Source organism: Schistocerca cancellata, chromosome 3 (assembly GCF_023864275.1).
Source record: "Schistocerca cancellata isolate TAMUIC-IGC-003103 chromosome 3, iqSchCanc2.1, whole genome shotgun sequence".
NCBI lineage: Eukaryota > Metazoa > Arthropoda > Insecta > Orthoptera > Acrididae > Schistocerca > Schistocerca cancellata.
In genome coordinates, this window is record NC_064628.1 from 234,409,929 (window position 1) to 234,430,287 (window position 20,359).

At 43.3% G+C, this 20,359-nt stretch overlaps 1 pseudogene; it reads left to right on the forward strand.

Annotated features, from left to right (window-relative positions):
* Positions 1-16,248: 16,248 nt before the first annotated feature.
* LOC126177782 (5S ribosomal RNA) lies at positions 16,249-16,366 on the forward strand (annotated as a pseudogene).
* Positions 16,367-20,359: the final 3,993 nt, after the last annotated feature.

A 20,359-nucleotide genomic window follows, 5' to 3' on the forward strand; every position in this document is an offset into this window, starting at 1 on the left:
AGCGGTCGTGCGGTTCCAGACTGTAGCGCCTTTAACCGCTCGGCCACTCCGGCCGGCGGTTCAAATGGCTCTGAGCACTATGGGACTTAACAGCTATGGTCATCAGTCCGCTAGAACTTAGAACTACTTAAACCTAACTTAACTAAGGACATCACACAACACCCAGTCATCACGAGGCAGAGAAAATCCCTGACCCCGCCGGGAATCGAACCTGGGAACCCGGGCGCGGGAGGCGAGAACGCTACCGCACGACCACGAGCTGCGGACGACGATAAACAGTTTACACAAAAAGGGAATAGATGCTTTTGAGATGTGGTGCTACAGTAGAATGCTGAAGGTTAGATGGGTAGATCATGTAACTAATGAGGTGGTACTGCACAGAATTGGGGAGAAGAGATATTTGTTTGGTTTGGTTTTTGGGGAAGAGATATTTGTGTTACAACCTGACCAAAAGAAGGGATCGGTTGGTTGACGCATTCCAAAGCATCAAGGAATCACCACTTTAGTACTGGAGAGAAGCTTGGGGAGTGAAGATCGTAGAGGGAGACCAAGGGATGAATACAGTAAGCAGATTTAGAGGGATGTAGGCTGCAGTAGTTACTCGGAGATGAAGAGGCTTGCACAAAATAGAGTACCATGGAGAGCTGCATCAAACCAGTCTTAGGACTGAAAACCACAACACAACGACAGTTTTATAGAAGAACGCTATAGATTATACAGGTACATTCGATAACCAACGAAGAGTTTTTAACTTGTATTATTGAGAAAAGAAAATTAAGACATAATTTCGCTGGAAGAAGAAATCAACTGGTAAGCCCATCCTGAGGCATCACAGAAATGTCAATTTGGTATTTATGGTAAGTTTCAGGAGTAAAAATTGAAGAGGGAAACCGAGACTTGCCTACATTAAGCATGTTCAACTGGGTGCAAACTGCGTAGTTACAGAGAAGAAGAGGTTCGCACAGGATATACTAGCGTGAACACGTGCGTCTTCATTCCAAAGACCACAACAATGTACTTTTCAGTCACATTAATGTGACCTCCTGTCAAAAGCCTGAATAACCACCTTTTGCAGTGCATACCATTGCGAGAACATATACAGCAAGAGAGTCAACTAGGTTTTGGAAGGTACTGACAGGGATGTGAACTTATCATTCTGAGAACGCATGATGTTACAGCGTGATTACCTGTAAATACCATATTAACGCAATAAATGATCAAAATGATGTCCGCCAACCTCAATGCATTTGGCAGTACGTGTAACGACAGTCCTCTCAACAGCGAGTAGTTCGCCTTCCGTAATGTTCGCACATGCAATGACAATGCGCTGACTCATGTTGTCAGGCATTGTCGGTGGATCACGATACCAAATATCGGTGAATGTGCGGGCCATGGTATGGTTCTTCGACGACCAATCCACCTGTCATGAAATATGATATTCAACCGCACGCGAGCTATGTGCCGGACATCCATCATGTTGGAAGTACATCGCCATTCTGTCGTGCAGTGAAACATCTTGTAGTTACATCGGTAGAACATTACGTAGGAAATCAGTGTACAGTGCACCATTTAGACTGCCATCGATAAAATGGGGGCCAATTATCCTTCCTCCCATAATGCCGCACCATAAATTAACCCGCCAAGGTCGCTGATGTTCAACTTGTCGCAGCCATCGTGGATTTTCCGCTGCCCAATAGTGCATAGTATGCCGGTTTACGTTATCGCTGTTGGTGAATGACGCTTCGTCGCTAAATAGAACGCGTGCAAACAATCTGTCGTCGTCCCGTTATTTCCCTTGAGCCCAGTGGCATAACTGTACACGACGTTCAAAGTCGTCGCCATGCAATTCCTGGTGCATAGAAATATGGTACGGGTGCAATCGATGTTGATGTAACATTCTCAACACCGACGTTTTTGAGATTCCCGATTCTCGCGCAGTTTGTCTGCTACTGATATGCGGATTAGCCGCGACAGCATCTAAAACACCTATTGGGCATCATCATTTGTTGCAGGTCGTGGTTGACGTTTCACATGTGGCTGAACACATCCTGTTTTCTTAAATAACGTAACTATCCGGCGAACGGTCCCGACACTTGGATGACGTCGTCCAGGATACCGAGCAGCACACATAGCAGACGCCGGTTGGGCACTTTGATCACAATAGCCATACATCAACACGATATCGACCCTTTCCGCAGTTGGTAAACGGTCCATTTTAACACGTGTAATGTGTCACGAAGGAAATACCGTCCGCACCGGCGGAATGTTACGTGATACCACGTACTTATACGTTTGTGACTATTACAGCGCCATCTATCACAAAGCGAAAAATGTGCTCCAACTAAAACATTCATATTTCTTTACATACTGCACGAATACGTAATAAAAAATGGGGGTTCCTATTTAAAAAACGCAGTTGATATCCGTTTGACCTACGGCAACGCCATCTAGCGGGCCAACCATAGCGTCATCTGGTTTCTCCCTTCAAGCTAGACAGATTTCGTTCTTTTTAGTTTTTTCGTTTGATGCTTATTTCGTGAGATATTTGGCCCGGTCACCCGGTCACTAACTATCACTGGACCAGAGAGAGAGAGAGAGAGAGAGAGAGAGAATTCATCTCTACATGGATCGAAAGTTTCAACTTTTTTGAATGTAAAGTTCAATATCTAGAGGCATATGCTCAGATTATTCTGAGAAAAAAAAAAAAGATGACTTAGCTGTGAAGATTGATGAAAATATCAGCCTTGAATGTGGAGTTACGGAACTAGAAACGTATGACCAGATCATTCTGTGAAAGAAAGTAGGCAACTTAGCTGTAAAGTTTTATTGAAAAGTATCAAAGGTGCACTCTGTGAAGGAGTATATTTATTATGTAACAAGATGTTAACGAAGCATAAAGTCATTGAGGCACACGAGGGCATTCGAGAAAAATTGCCTTTAATAAGGTTAGAACATGTGGGCTGGGAGCAGACACTAAGAGAAACCTTTAAGCAAGTTACCGAATCCCTCAGTCAACTCTTGGTAAAATTATGTGATGACGATGATGCCATTGGCGATTTGAATATAACCATCATAGCGATGTTAGGATAGGCAGAATAGTTGGCATCAGCAAGGTAAAACAATATGTTTTGATGCACATAAGAAGGGAAAATACCTTAGCAGTGAGAAATAAAAGTGTCAGCAATCGACCCCTGCGGTATATATACTGCAACAATCTCAATGAGCTAACAAATGGTTCAAATGGCTCTGAGTACTATGGGACTTAACTGCTGATGTCATCAGTCCCCTAGAACTTAGAACTACTTAAACCTAACTAACCTAAGGTCATCACACACATCCATGCCCGAGGCAGGATTCAATGAGCTAACAGCTCGACTGTCACTGATCATGGCACCAGCTGCAGGTGTTGCTGGCAATATTGCTCACTCAAATGAGTTTGTTTCAGTAACCGCCAAGCATAAAGAGAGAGAGAGAGAGAGAGAGGTATAATCGAATAAGTACGAAGACAGAAGTTCGAGAACTGCATAAACCAGCATGCAAAACATATCCCTATAGGAATGTTATGATTAAAGGTGTGGATAAATTAAGGCAGGCTGATCTTGTAGATATGTGGGGATATTCTCACCTGAATAATGGATTCAAATATATTTTAATGGTCATTTATACATGCTCTAAATTCGCCTGGACATTTCTTCCTAATACAAAAATGGGGAGAGATGTTGGAGATATGTTTGAGCATTTGTTGCAGACAGGGATGAATCGATGCCTGGACAACCCCCAAACCAATCACAGTTGAGAGTTTTACAATAGGTATTTCAAGACGGTGATGCAGAAGTGTGGAATGTATCACTGCCAAACGTTCCCCCACCTGAACGCGAGTATGGTGGAACATCTGAACAGGAAAATAAAAGACCAGATGTGGACATGTTTTAATCTTCACGAATCATACAAATGGGTGGGTAATCTTCCAGAATAATTGCACAGTGTAATCAACCCAAACATAGCACAATAAAAATGACACCAGTCGATCTTCGTGATAATGGACTCATGGATACGGTATATTGTCGTATTAAAATGTTGGATCAAATGTAAACAGAAATTTAATATGCGTGATTAGACGCATGTCTTAAACAGAAGACTGCATCTGAGAAGTCATATCTTACAAACTTGTCGAGTGAGACTTCACAGTTTCCTTACTGTAGAGAAAAAGTCCCACAATTTACATCTTAAGGGATAGTAGTCGCGCTGAAATTCCAGGGTGCTTTTACACAGAGGAATTGCTGAAGATCTCAGAACCAAATAAGTTTCTCATACACTGTATCATAAGACACTGAGTGAATAGAGCATTAGTTAAAAAGCTGGTTTTCCTGCAGCACAAAACAGTTGGATTGACAATGACGATTTTCTGCATAATGAGATGCACAGAGCACAGCCAGCACAGTAGCGTAACATGCATAATACGGGAAACATTATAGGAGGTGATGGTATTCCCGACAAACTTCCCGTGGAATTACACATTCCAGGGTATAATTTGTGTGAACCTGGTACAAAGCTTCAAAAGCATTTGGCTTGTGGTTATAAGGGGATTAACGTGAAGGGTGTTTGGAACACGACACTGCTAATGCAGGACAGGAAAATCTCCCAGGACGTCACGCTGCAGATCGATTTTTAGCTGATATACCCAATGTAGTGCGTGCGAGAAAGGATATTGGTACAGGACAGCGTACTGCAGCATTTATAGCTGATAAACCCATGCGTGGTAAAAGGAAGGTGGGCTGGGTGTTAATTTCAAGCAAGTTATGAACGTCACACATCATGCATGCACTGAAGAAAAAGAAGACGATAACAGTGATGAAGAAGAAGAAGAAGCGAAGGCAGGGACGTTTAAAAAATTGTATCCTGACAGAATTGTACGCAGCTGAAAGTGCCCTTGTAATTTTTCCTCCTATCTATGTAATTATGTAGTTATGTAGTTTTCATTTCGTTCGAGCAATCAATCATTCATAATAGGAAACATAGTCATAACTCAGTCACTCAAAATGATTCAGAAATTTTACTTATTAGAATGAAATCAGGCGATGATTCTTCTTCTCTGCAGGCTCGTGCTTTGCGGCAGTCTGCTAATCTGTACAAATAAAATGCCTCGTAATTTTGGGAGCGGGAAACCTCAGATCAAGCGGATATTTGGCTTTGATGAAGTTTAACCTTCCGAAGAAGTAATGGAGCTCTTGGATTATTAAATGCAGGTTCGTATCCAGTCTTTCGGAAGTTCCTTTCTGATTAACAACTACGCAATATATCGATGAATATCATTAATTCTCAAATGTCAAATAATGTAAATTGTTACACACCTTTTGTATGAAGGAGCAATATATATATATATATATATATATATATATATACTCCTGGAAATTGAAATAAGAACACCGTGAATTCATTGTCCCAGGAAGGGGAAACTTTATTGACACATTCCTGGGGTCAGATACATCACATGATCACACTGACAGAACCACAGGCACATAGAGACAGGCAACAGAGCATGCACAATGTCGGCACTAGTACAGTGTATATCCACCTTTCGCAGCAATGCAGGCTGCTATTCTCCCATGGAGACGATCGTAGAGATGCTGGATGTAGTCCTGTGGAACGGCTTGCCATGCCATTTCCACCTGGCGCCTCAGTTGGACCAGCGTTCGTGCTGGACGTGCAGACCGCGTGAGACGACGCTTCATCCAGTCCCAAACATGCTCAATGGGGGACAGATCCGGAGATCTTGCTGGCCAGGGTAGTTGACTTACACCTTCTAGAGCACGTTGGGTGGCACGGGATACATGCGGACGTGCATTGTCCTGTTGGAACAGCAAGTTCCGTTGCCGGTCTAGGAATGGTAGAACGATGGGTTCGATGACGGTTTGGATGTACCGTGCACTATTCAGTGTCCCCTCGACGATCACCAGTGGTGTACGGCCAGTGTAGGAGATCGCTCCCCACACCATGATGCCGGGTGTTGGCCCTGTGTGCCTCGATCGTATGCAGTCCTGATTGTGGCGCTCACCTGCACGGCGCCAAACACGCATACGACCATCATTGTCACCAAGGCAGAAGCGACTCTCATCGCTGAAGACGACACGTCTCCATTCGTCCCTCCATTCACGCCTGTCGCGACACCACTGGAGGCGGGCTGCACGATGTTGGGGCGTGAGCGGAAGACGGCCTAACGGTGTGCGGGACCGTAGCCCAGCTTCATGGAGACGGTTGCGAATGGTCCTCGCCGATACTCCAGGAGCAACAGTGTCCCTAATTTGCTTGGAAGTGGCGGTGCGGTCCCCTACGGCACTGCGTAGGATCCTACGGTCTTGGCGTGCATCCGTGCGTCGCTGCGGTCCGGTCCCAGGTCGACGGGCACGTGCACCTTCCGCCGACCACTGGCGACAACATCGATGTACTGTGGAGACCTCACGCCCCACGTGTTGAGCAATTCGGCGGTACGTCCACCCGGCCTCCCGCATGCCCACTATACGCCCTCGCTCAAAGTCCGTCAACTGCACATACGGTTCACGTCCACGCTGTCGCGGCATGCTACCAGTGTTAAAGACTGCGATGGAGCTCCGTATGCCACGGCAAACTGGCTGACACTGACGGCGGCGGTGCACAAATGCTGCGCAGCTAGCGCCATTCGACGGCCAACACCGCGGTTCCTGGTGTGTCCGCTGTGCCGTGCGTGTGATCATTGCTTGTACAGCCCTCTCGCAGTGTCCGGAGCAAGTATGGTGGGTCTGACACACCGGTGTCAATGTGTTCTTTTTTCCATTTCCAGGAGTGTATATATGTATATTTCCCTTTTAATCGTACAATTTCGTATCAGTTATCTTTTGTCATAAATCTCAATATTCAGATTACAATTCTTCAAACAATGCTCAGGCTAATCGGCATGAAGACCGTCTCGGAAGCTTTTTTTCCTAACAACCGCCAGAGAGAGTACTACAAAGAATAATTATGCACTCATGGCATAGCTATTGTATGAAACTAATTTGCGCATGGATTCTGCGAGTATGAAGATAGAAAATTAGTAAACGTCATTCAAGGGTAGAATTGTATCAGAATAATTCATCGAATATAAAGAGATATTACACCCTGAAGCATAAAGGACTGGTTAAAGCACTCCAGGTTCAGATAATATTCAAGACATGAGGTGGAATTATCCCCTTCCTCATTCCTGCCCTCACAGGTCTCTCAGCGATGGGTTCACTGGCTGGTGGTGCTGTGGCTATCGTCAGGACAGTGAAGGACGCACAGAACTCCCAGGAGCAGACAGAGGAAGCAGAAAGATACAACCACATGATGGAAGCAGCAGGCGTTGGAAAAGGACTATACCTGAAACAATATAAGGAAAGACGAGATCTCTTCATAAATAAAAAAAAGTCCGTTAGGTAACCTACTGGATAGACCTCTTACAAATACTGATCTGCTCACGTTTGTTAGGAAAAATTCAGCATTCCAACTTCCCTGGTGTGTTTATGCAGGACACGTTACTGAAGACTATGTAGAAATCCAAAGAACATGGAATTGTGAATTTAGATGTTACTGGTGGACCTGGAACCCACAGGGTTAAGAAAAATACAAATAACATCTACTATTTCGACTCATATGGAGACTTGCAACCACCAAAATACTTACAACTATACTTCATCGACAGAAGACGTGAGTTCTAAAATTTTTAATGTTATCAACACTTAAATACTTACCTGTGTGGACGTTTGTGTATCATGTTCCTCCTAACGTTTACAAGGAAGGATATATAAGGAGATGCATTAAGCATCGATTCACCATTTGAGGTTCAAATGAAGTGTCGTATACTGTGATTTTATGCGAATTACTTCCCACTAACTAATTTAAGCAATGCCGGGTGGAGTATTGCGCTGATTGGACTGAAAACATACAATATCATTCTGAATATCACAGAGATGAACAACAAACTTCACCTGGGAATGAATGATAAAAGAGGCATATGATATTGGCGATTTAAATGAAGTTTTAAAATGGTTCAGAACAGGGATTGTGCTACCTGCAAACATCAATACGCTTAAATCTGCAATAAAGGCACTAAATGCATCTACTGACTTTAACCAGAAAGGTTCAGTAGGACGGCTACCGGTTTTCACAAAAGGACTAATAATTTTAGCAGATCTGATCAGGTGGTGGACATACTTCCTGTTAGTACAACGTGTGTCGAGAGTAAAATTTCAACAAACTCCTATCTCAACGACAAACATATTCATACAATTTACGGACTTTCTGTCTCAGTTGGATTGGGGCAAAAGATTGCTGAGATGCCCACCAACGCTGCATACTTTCCAGTAACAGTTCAGACATTGGACTATCTGGAGCTGCATATTGTGGCTCAGAATGATCAACTTGTCGATTTCTGGGGTGAGGAAATTATTGTAAGACTACAAGTGACTTAAAAGTTGCAGAGACCTGTTGGAATCAGAATCGGTGGTGACCTTCGATCAGTCAGGACTCACAGAAGCCTCCAGTTTACCAGCGTCCACATATTGTCAATGGGGACGGGATGGGAATATGGTATAAAACCACTTCATATGACTCACACGACAGTACTTCACAACAGAACAGCAAACTGATAACATGTGCAAACCACATGTTTCTTAAATCAGTAGATCTGAACATTGCAATGATGTCATTCGTTGTAACTAGCCCAATAGAATATGATGAGCATATTATATATCAGGAATATTTCTCACCATAAACCTTTTGCTTCAACCACATTTAACAACAACGACGAGATTAGGATTGTCATCTAACACTAAGAAGCTTTAATCCTCCCATGCAAGAGGTTCATATATTTGGATGGATCGTTCAGGAAAAGGGATGGTACTGCTACAGTGGCATCCAAGCTTACACTTAATGCTTTAGCGTTCCTGTTTCAGGAGATACGATATGAACTTAATGGGCTTGAGATAGACTGTGCATGTAATGTAGGCGTAGCATCAACCCTGAAAACACATGTATATGCTTCTCACTTGGATTTGAATGATTTAGAAAATGCAAGGGGTTCATAGACGAGCCAGTTGGGAGGACAGCGGAAGAGTACAAGCAATTTACTGCATGCATACCTCTAAAACTGCTAATGGGATAACCGGCCGCTGTGGTCTAGCGGTTCTAGGCGCTCAGTCCGGAACCGTGCGACTGCTACGGTCGCAGGTTCGAATCCTGCCTCGGGCATGGATGTGTGTGATGTCCTTAGGTTAGTTAGGTTTAAGTAGTTCTAAGTTCCAGGGAACTGATGACCACAGATGTTGAGTCCCATAGTGCTCAGAGTCATTCTCAGAGCTAATGGGATACATTGAAGACATGCAGCGAATTATTATGATTGCTAAACAGGAACCTATTCTAGTACAGAGTGCAACGAATAATAACTCATACATTCAAGGAGCCGAAGAGGAGAATGAGATCACCATCAATAAAAAGATATGGATAATACCGAACAGCACTGTACCAGACGAGGAGAATTTGAAACTCTTACAAGTTTTGAATGCTGGTGTATTTCTACCATTAACTTTCTATTCATGGAAGCATTTCGAGTATGCAGTGCTACTGACTGCAAGCAGACAAACGTGGGCTATTAAAACCTCTCGTCAACTGGAGTCACCCAGATTCGTCATACTTGTGTTTGAGGCCAATAGAAGAGGGAATATAGCAAAATATTCCGCCACATTTGACAATTGCTGGTTAACTAATGCCAGAGTCTACCTGAACTTCAAATTCTACCTGTATGGTAACTTACACCTACAGTGGGATGAAAATGTATGACGTGTTTGCGAATTTCTGAGCTTCTTACTATGAAGAGGTAGGATGTCTACTAAGCCCATGGAAATTCAAGGAGCTGGCGCTAGTCATAGTAATCGATTGCGCAAAACAAAATGAGGTAACTAAATCGGGACTGATAGAAGTACAAACTGAAACTGAATCTTCAGGAAGTTTCACAGAACACACTGCAGCATATGCTGTAGTTTTAATTGACCATGTGATTAAGTATTGCCTGCCCACTGCTGCTGTACAACAAGCTGTATAACTGAACAGATGCAGCGACACACCCAGAGCATTTCACAATGGCATCTCATGGAGTGAACATCATTGCAGGTGCTGAAGGTTTCTATGATGATAAGCACAAATAGTTCATATTTAAAGCTGTTGCATTCTTAGCATACATGGTAGACGCCAGTGTTATAGAGACAGTCCCAGCAAGCATTGTATCACTGAGGCTTTTCAAAGAAATGAAGTGTGTTAAAATATGGAAGAGTGCAAAGGAATTTACTGAAATGATCCTGGTGTCTCCTATAAAGATATGGTGACATCGTTTCGATTAATTGGCCATAGGGATACCATCATCTATGTCAAGGCGAGGAGAAGATCACAGGGATGTGTCAAATCTTCAAGTAGGCAGCTACAGGGTGTCCAGAAAAGGACTTCCTGATTTCAGAATTAAATATCTCGAAAACAAAGATCGATAGAGGAATGCAGTAAACGGTATGTTTATTGTGAAAGCTGTAAGAAGCTTCTACAGCAGTTTGAAATAATAGCTACAGAAGCTGCTAACAGATGGCGCTGTAATCGCCATACGTAATGCCTAGTATAAATAGTGATCCGAAGCCCAGAGCGATCAGTTCCACTATTGAAACGTGAAAGGAGATTAGCGTACCGAAGGAAGAGATTAAAACCATGTACTCCACTGAACAACGCGTTTTTCTGGTGCTAGATTACCACAGGTTAGAAGAGAGTCCTACGGCAACAATGCGATGTTTTCAAGCACGATTTAATGTTCCAAAAGGACCCGATGCGAAAACCATTCGTACGCTCTTCGCAAAATTTCAACGAACAGGCAGCGTAACTGATCATATAATGGGGCATGTTGGCCGCAAGCAAACCGCAGCTACGCCTGAAAATATCGCCACAGTTTCTGGAATTATTCAGCGAAATCCAATGTCATCCGTCCGTAGAATTGCATCTGAGACTGGTTTGAAGCGTTCCAGCACTCAGAAAATACTGAGAAAGAGCCTACACATGTTTCCATTCAAAATTCAAACGCACCAGGCCATACCCGTACGAGCTGTACAACAAAGGGCTGTCTTTACTAATCAGATGCTCACAATGATTGATAGTGAAGCATTTGATGTTGGCTGCATCTGGTTTACAGATGAAGCACACTTCCACCTGAATGAATACGTGAATAAGCAGAACTGGCGATTTTGGGGTTCCGAAAAGCCATATTGGTGTGAAGCGAAACCCCTGTATTCTCCTAAAGTTACTGTGTGGGCTGCAGTATGCAGCAGAGGCATTATTGGCCCTTTTTTCATTCGAGAAACGGTCACTGGTGCACTTTACGTTGCAATTTTGGAACAATTTGTCGCCACACAGCAAGCGTTAGAGGATCGACCAGGTACTGAATGATTTATGCAAGATGGAGCCCGACCACATCGGACCGAACAAGTGTTTCGCTTTCTTGAGGAATACTTCGGGAATCGAGTCATTGCTTTGGAATATCCCAAATTTACTGGTGCAGGCATGGACTGGCCTCCATATTCGCTGGATTTGACTCCCTGTGACTTTTTTTTGTGGGGCACAGTGAAAGAAATGGTCTACCCGAAGCATACCGCCACGCTGGACGAGCTTGAATCGGCGATCTCTGTTTCATGTGAATCCATTTCGGTTGAGACACTACGAAATGTGATGGCGAAGTTCATTCTTCGTTTGCGCCACCTCTGTAGTGCCAATGGTGAACATTTTGAAAACATTATGAAGTGATTGTTTGCAAAGATTGTTTTCATACGATTATTTCACTTATGTATGCTGATATGAGCTGTACAGCATACAGCGCCATCTGTTAGCAGCTTTTGTAACTATTATTTCAAACTGCTGTATAAACTTCTTACAGCTTTCACAATAAACATACCGTTTACTGCATTCCTCTATCGATCTTTGTTTTCGAGATGTTTAATTTTGAAATCAGGGAGCCCTTTTCTGGGTACCCTGTATCAAAGACCTGGGATTGTATGGGCTTCCCGCTCTCCATCAACTCAAGAAGATGTGTGTTCAAAATATGCTTACTTTGTGTGTAACTGACGTGTTTGTAACTGTGGTTCTTCTCAAGCACAGGAGATACAATTTTAGACATGTTTGCTATATGCCTGTGGAAGCAGACATGGTCACATGCTATCTGTTCCCAAAACCCAATAGGCATAACCTCATGCAACCATTCCGTAAATTTGGCTATCCTTCATGTTGAACCTCACCCCTATATATAAGATTAGTGTCATTTGTGCCTTGCACTTCATTTATATAGCAGTGGATATAGGTTTTCTGTCAATAACGACAAGAAAGATGTATGACAGTGAGTTCATATGCTTTTTTTTAATCACATAATAATATTTTGAATGCAGAGATACTTTTTTAGATGCAGTTACACAATTTAGATCTTAAGAAATAAAATGTAACATAATATTTTTTCAATGCAGAGATACTTTTGTTTTCTTTCACTAAAAATTATATAAATTCACAGTCCACCTATCAGCAGCACTGGCTGACAAATATTTTATCTGAACAATTGGTTAGATCTCTCTCACACACTGTAGCTCTGGTTGACAAATACTTTATCCAAACAATCAGCTTGATCACTCATGTAATGGCACTGGATGAACAATAATAATTTCAATGGACTGGGAACTAAATATGCATCTACACTTAAAAACTAATCAGGCCTGGATGGCTAATGGATACACACACGCAGACACACACATGTATACACAGAGTCCTCGACTCCCCCCTCCCCCCTTTCTCAAGAAGTGAACAGCGTGAGTATGGGTGAGTCTCAAACCCATCCTCACAAATGACCTACTTATTGTCGAGAGATGACAGACCAACTTCAGATTGCAGTGAAGTGTACACCTCAGGCTTTTGTGATCGAATACTGTGGAGCACCATGAACACTGCTGTACAGACACTGCAAATAGTCTTAGATCTTGATGCCAGACGATGCACACCCTTAGCCTGCCTCTGGGTGGCACCTTCCATTGGGGATATACATGAATTTTTGCTCTCAGACCTACTAAATCCACAATCGGTTATCAATTCGCCTCTTGTTTCGTAAGGCCGATAACCTTCTTGTTCTGTTGAACAATACCATAAGGATTATCATTCACATGAAAGATGTGTCAAATTTTTCACCATGGCACCTCATAATTTTATGTGAATTGCAGCTCTTTACTCAGTAGTTGAAACTGTAAGTATCCAAGTAATTTTCGATCCGCAAAATGAGTTTTCGCAAACTGTACATGTGGTGTATAGACAGGTCTTGTGTGCACATCTCCACAGGTTTTGTGAACACTACTGCAACCATCGACATCTAAATGGCATTAAAGTCCTTACTGAATATTATGACCCATTTAAAATTTGGTCTGGCGATACATTTCCTTACACCATAACTCCCATCCCATTCGTTTCTAATCAAAATATCGTGGTATTCCCTGAAATTATCCATTGTTTACCGTAAACTCAGTTGTGTCAAAGTCACACGTCATGGAAGCCCTCAGAGTCTCGTTCAAATCAATATACTCGTTCAAGCAGAGGGAATGACTGAAGGAGATAGCCCAGGTGATACTAACCACTCCATTCCCAATCTGGGACGTTTCTGGAGATTAAAATAGTGAATACTGTATACCTGTTGATTCCCCAGCGTTGTCATCAATTCTGGGGTGGAGCCTCCTCACGGAACTAGTTGCTCTGGACACAGCGTGTGCGTCATGCAAACGAATACGGTACGAGAGTTCTTCCTCCAAAATATACTCTACATCAGAATCAGCGCCATACCTCTGATTTTTCCGCTAAATCCCTTGCATTCTTCTTTGGGCATCCATCGAAATTCACCAGTCGACGGCGAATCTTGCATAGCGTGCCCATATAGGTTATTGACATTGAGGTACATGATATAACTTGAATCAAAGGGATGTGTTGAATCTCTCACATATCTGTGGGTTATCTGCATTGGCGTGCTTGTAGACAGATTGGCAAAGTCCCCCACGGATCCCTCACTCAATGAAAAGAAGCATATCAGGATCCATTTATAGTTCGATGCTGTAGTTCATTTTCTTGAGCATAGCGTCCCAGGACTTGTAATAAAAGGCGGGATCGAGAGCATATGTGATCATGCATAGACTCCAGAATTTCTCTAAAACATCCGCAAGGGAGCGCACGTCTGTATCCATGTAAAGTCTAAAGTCTTGCTAACCCTCGTAAGTCAGGGATGTTGAATTTCTGCCAAACATTCACAGCATGCTCATTCTCTGCATCTATAGTGGCATTGCCTGTAAGGTTGCTGGAGAATGCAGTTATGTCAGGTAGCCTGGTTTCCTTGAGTTTTACTATATTATCCAGATACTCATAGAGGAAAACCCCTTTCCTATTTACAAGTTGGAACTTTTCCTCGTCGGGAAATACAGCCCGAGTAATATGCATATCCTTCGGCTACAGTGTTTCAACAAGTTTCTGGGGTGGTGCCTGCATAAATCGGAGTGAGTCAAGGAAACGGAGCGTAATTCCTGACGTCATTCACTTGGAGAATGAAATAAGTTTCTGAGTGTTCTCAGGCAGGACATTGACCTGATCCTTCTTCATATCAAAATCGGTCAAATACTCAACAAGAAAGTGAATGTCAATTACGCTTAAATTATGAAAGGAAATGGGTAATGCGTCATGGTATCTGATACTTTGACTGCATATATTGTGAGGTGCTCCACAGAACTTTCCGTAAGATGACTGTGGTTCCTTTGAGGAGTTTCCACTTTTCTATCTAAAGCAACCCACAAATATGGCAGTCAACCATCCTATGTACAATTCTTTATCCTCCCATGATTCGGTCATGGGAAAATTGTTGCTGTACAGCTTATCAACCTCCCATGCAAGTTTTCTGACCTAAGCGAGCAAACAAACGACAGGATTATACGTGATAAAGGGTTTGTAGCAGTTATGACTCGAATCATAGGATGATACCACTTAGTACACTGCTGCATGTGATACGTATTTTTTTGTGAAGGTAGTGTTAGAAGCTATGGGGTCGCCTTCACAGTGGGTAAAAGGAGTGAGGAGGCACTCGAAGTCAATGTACATTACAAATGGGCATCACTCTTGACGGTAGGCATTCTTAAACTTTATGAATTAATTTTCCTATATCGGCATGACAATATGTATCAGGTTATTGGAAGGGAAATATGCTAGATGTCTTTCTAGAAACTCGCTTGTCGAAAAGGCATTGAGACACCTTAAGTAAATATGGTGTTTATCGTTATGCTTACTCAACTGGGAGGAAAGGAGTCTTTGATTAAAGCATAGTATTGTTTGTCTTCATCAGAGATTAGTAGCATCTTCACACATACGTTACGCTGACCTGCAAATTCAGAGAAATGGAGGGATTTGACGACAATACGTTTGTCTTGCTCATCTGAGTTGCATTTCTCAAGACCATAAACATGAACTGATATACCAATATTCTGTACACCAAATTTAGGTATGTCATGGATCTTGAAGGGGAACCCAATATCATCAAAGTTACAACACCCATGAATGTAGATATTTTTACTGTATGGAGATGTGCACTGTGAAATTTTCATGTAATTTCTCTTGCAGGGCAGGACTGACCAGGCAAAACAAGCGTCTTCATCCTCATTTTTGACGTCAGTACATACCTTCTTGGTGGCTATATCCTTAGGGAACTTGATATAGCAAGAGCCTCCATTTACTGTATCGTAGACATGTGTGTGGATGTCAAGGTGTAATACTTGGCTGAATGCGTTAGGTGACCCTCTAATTTCCATCTCGGAAAACCTGGTCTGTATAGCATTCACGGTGGATTTTTCGAGCCATTGGGTGACTGATGTGCTCTACAATATTACGCCATTACCCCCAAAGATAGCGAAGGCGTGTCTCGCGAACAACACTGTAGCCTTGTTTGGAGGGATGCAATAGTTTTCAGTACAGCAGCATGTTGCATTTAACTGTGGGATACTGCGGATCATTAATGATTTTGAGGAGCTCTACTTCCAGCACAGGGAGGCACGCTTTGAGAACCCCTATTGGGTCACGGTATGCTGCTGCTGGATTCATGATCCATGTGAATGAGATCTGTTTCTCAAAGCCATCAGCAATCACTGAGAATTCTAACTGCTGTTCACTAAAAGGGCCAACGGCCTTGCCACTGTGGTGCCAACGGTTCACGTCAGATCACCGAAGTTAAGCGCTGTCGGGCTGGGCTAGCACTTGGATGGGTGACCATCTGGTCTGCCGAGCGCTGTTGGCAAGCGGGATACACTCAGCCCTTGTGAGGCAAACTGAGGAGCTACTTGAGTAAGAAGTAGCAGCTCCAGTCTCATAAACTGAAACGGCCGGGAGAGTGGTGTGCTGACCACATGCCCCTCCATATCCGCATCCAGTGACGCCTGTGGGCTGAGGATGACACGGTGGCCGTTCGGTACCGTTGGGCCTTCCGAGGCCTGTTTGGATGGAGTTTAGTTTTAGAGTTTTAGTTCACTAAAAGGATGTGGGAGGAAGTTACCACTAGCCACAGGATTACTACTATCAATGCCACCCACTAAAAGAACAGGGGAGGACACTGCCGCTAGCCACAGGATTACTATCACTGTAACTATGGCTAGTTGACAAATGTTGATGCTGGCTGCTTGGGGAGCAGTGAGGTGCACATTCCTCGTGGCTCTGGCGGGAATGTGGGGAAGGACATGGTGCATTGCCCCAGTGTGAGCAGCCTGGCTCTGGCTGTAGAGATATTTGTTGCCACAACCGTGAGTCAGTTGCCAGAGGGAGGGTGGTCCATGTACATCAGAGCTGTGCTGGTGCAGATGTGGCAGTTGGGGGGAGGGGATGTCAACTGTGGCCCCTAGTGCAGCGACAAGGTCTGCCTTACATAATGGAGTGAGCCATACAGGACCTCGTCTAGATGACTGCTTCTTCACTGCCCTGTTACCTGAACCACAGCACACTGAGGGGATGATTGTTGTCCCTCAGTGCGAGTGCTGGAAGAATAACGAAACAAAAATTAAGTGCAACATTCCAGACATTGCTTCCTGCTGCTACAAGGAAAGAATATTGATTGTATGTAAGGGCCGTGAGTGTGTATATAAGTTAGCTGTATTGCTCTGGCTCCATGACATATCACTCAGGTCATTGGGAATCAACTCCTGCATCTCCTTATGGCGATGCAAACCTGCCTCCATTTGCTCCATCCATTATGGTATCTCATCATTCTTGCCCAAACCACTGTGGATATATCGACCCAAGTCCCCTACGTATCCTACAACACATTGATCTAATAGAATAAAAATGTATACACACAAAACTACGAATTTTTTTTAGAATATACACTTGCACCATGGCTGTGATGTGGGTGATATCACAACCTCTGGATGATATCACAACCTCTGTCCCTCCCTGCTCCTGATACTCATCATCTACAACAACAAAGAATATATCTGAGACAACGATAAATTATGTGTACACCGCATTAGGATGAAATTTTAAAAGGAAAAAAAAATTTTAACGGCTATGTCTCAGACTCTTTGAACAGCAACATATTACTTATACACACAGTAATACAAAGAAGAAGAAAAAAATGTACTTACAACAATGATACTGCTGTTGTTATTGCGTCTCAGCCTCCACCAAAACCAGTATTTAATGGATACATGCTGAAGAAGAAGACATGTATTCAACACTACCAAATTCTCAGTGCAAAAAGGATAAGTTGCAGTTATTGATTGGAATATGTGGTTACCTGGTAATTCTCCTTGCTTATGGCATTTGTCGCTGGCACCGCTACTGTTACTGGCTGAATGTTTCATTTTGCCCGCATCTCGTGGTCGTGCGGTAGCGTTCTCGCTTCCCACGCCCGGGTTCCCGGGTTCGATTCCCGGCGGGGTCAGGGATTTTCTCTGCCTCGTGATGGCTGGGTGGTGTGTGCTGTCCTTAGGTTAGTTAGGTTTAATTAGTTCTAAGTTCTAGGGGACTGATGACCACAGCTGTTAAGTCCCATAGTGCTCAGAGCCATTTGAACCATTTGTTTCATTTTGTTGTGCAAACAGTCAGTGCACAACCAAACAAATGAAGACTAGGAACGCTGATAAGCAAACGAGGAAATACACAGACAAACTGATGCAGCCACAGACGATCATACAATAAGGACGGAAGTGGATGTTGGGCAGAGGGGGGGGGGGGGCTGAGATTTTGTATAGGTTCACTGATTAGTACAGTATTTGGGAGGGGAGAGAACACCTTGGCCTGCGTGTTTAGACACATTGGTTCATGTGGGTGTTCACACAAACAGGAAGTAACCAACTGAGAGAGAGAGGGACTGGAAGTGAGTCTGAAATTTCCTGGTCAAAGGAATGCTGCCACCCAATACTTTTTTCGAGGTCTTTGGTGTATAGGCATGTACGTCCACTCAGACCAGTACTGGCGCACGCAGCTTCTCTCAGTGGACTGTGTGGCCCCTGACAGCATTTCTGTGCATGGTGTTATCTCACAGTCAGCACAGTGGTGGCCTGTGTTGCCTTCAACAGCAGTTTCTCTGCTATGTAGCAGTTGGGACAGTGCGTCAGTACAGTGGGCAGGCAGCGAGTGAAGAAGGGTGTTTGCAAATCACGTGTTACATGTTTATAAAAAGTTTCACATTGCTCCCGCAAATTAATAGTCAGTCAATCAATTTGATGGATTGTTCCCAAGAGTGGAATGAATTCCCCGTCATTTTTATTTGTTGGAGTGGATGGTTGTAAGGTAGAATATCTATTTATTTTAAGGATATATCAGCCATCCTCTCCCAACTAAGCAGAAGAATATAGGGTCATAAATCGATCAATCAGTTTAATTGACAGCTGTCAAAATTGTATTGAGGGAAGGGGGAGTGGGAGGAGTGGGTAGTGCTCATGCTGGGGGAAGGCTGATGTAGAGAGGTGGGGGTTTCTCAGAAGGACTGATTATTCCCAGTGGGTCACAAGACAACCCTCAAGGGGTCGTGAATCAGTTAGCATAACAATAGGTCATAATCAATCAGCTGTCAAAAATTGTGCTCGTTCTCTCTTTGCTCCACTATTAACATACAGGGTGTTCATTTTAACTGAAGACATTGAAATATTTCGAAAACAACACAATGGATAAAAAAAAGATAATTCCAATTTGTTTGTCTCGGAGAGGGACATCCAATGATACCACAGTTGGTTCCCATTTCCATCCTGTACGTGGGTGGTGTGAGGCAACATTCAAGTCTTCAATGGAAGCCCCATTTTTGTTATTGCAATTGCGATTCAATTGCAAAATCTACATATTGTTTTGTCTGAAGCACTTTCTTAGCTTCACCACAGATGGCGCTGTAATCAATCGGAATTTATGACATGCTTCTCAATGTCCCTAGAATATCAAATGGCACATGGGACGCAAGCTACATGCTGCGAGGCTAACAGAGGCCAGTATTTCATTATTTATAATTGGAAACCCCATTCGCAATTTTGTGTTCCTCTGTCATATTGAACTGGGGACTGCTCGACACGGCACTGTGGCTGTCGCTCGAGGCGAACGTTACTCTATTTTTTCAATTAGAGTTAGTGTACCGCCAACTTCAACACACTTAGTGATCTGCTTTGCAAATTACCGTACACAGGACAGAAGCATATCTGTGAGAATGTCAGCACAGACTTTTCTGATGTGATTGACCATGACTTCACAGCCTGTTGGCAATTGCTGGTACGCCTTATCACTTAAATATCTCCACAGAAAGAAATTTGGTGACGTCAAATCCAGCTACCTAGCGGGTCAATTAATAGGGTCGCCTCTGCTGATCCACCGACCAGTGTAAGTATGGTGTACTAACTCCTGTGCTGCAACTGTGTAATGCACTGGACAACCGTCATGCTGAAAAGTAGTACCGGTAGTTACTGTTTCAAAAACTTTCGATATTTGTTTTCGTTCAAAGTGCCGTCGATATAATATGGACCAGTGAGTTTGTTCCCCATGATGCCACACCATACGTTACCGACCAAAGACACTGACGGTTAGCTTGTCGTAACCAGTGGGGATTGCCTACGCTCCAGTAATGCATTTTATGTTGGTTTGCACTATCATAGTTTGTGAATGAAGTCTCATCGGAAATAGTATCTCGGTGAAGAAAGTGGGGGCATTTACAATTGTTGACATGCTCATTCACTACTCGGATACCAATCAGGCTTCCATAGCCATTGCAGCACAACATCTACCTTACAAAAGGTAACAGATGACCTGAAGCTTACTA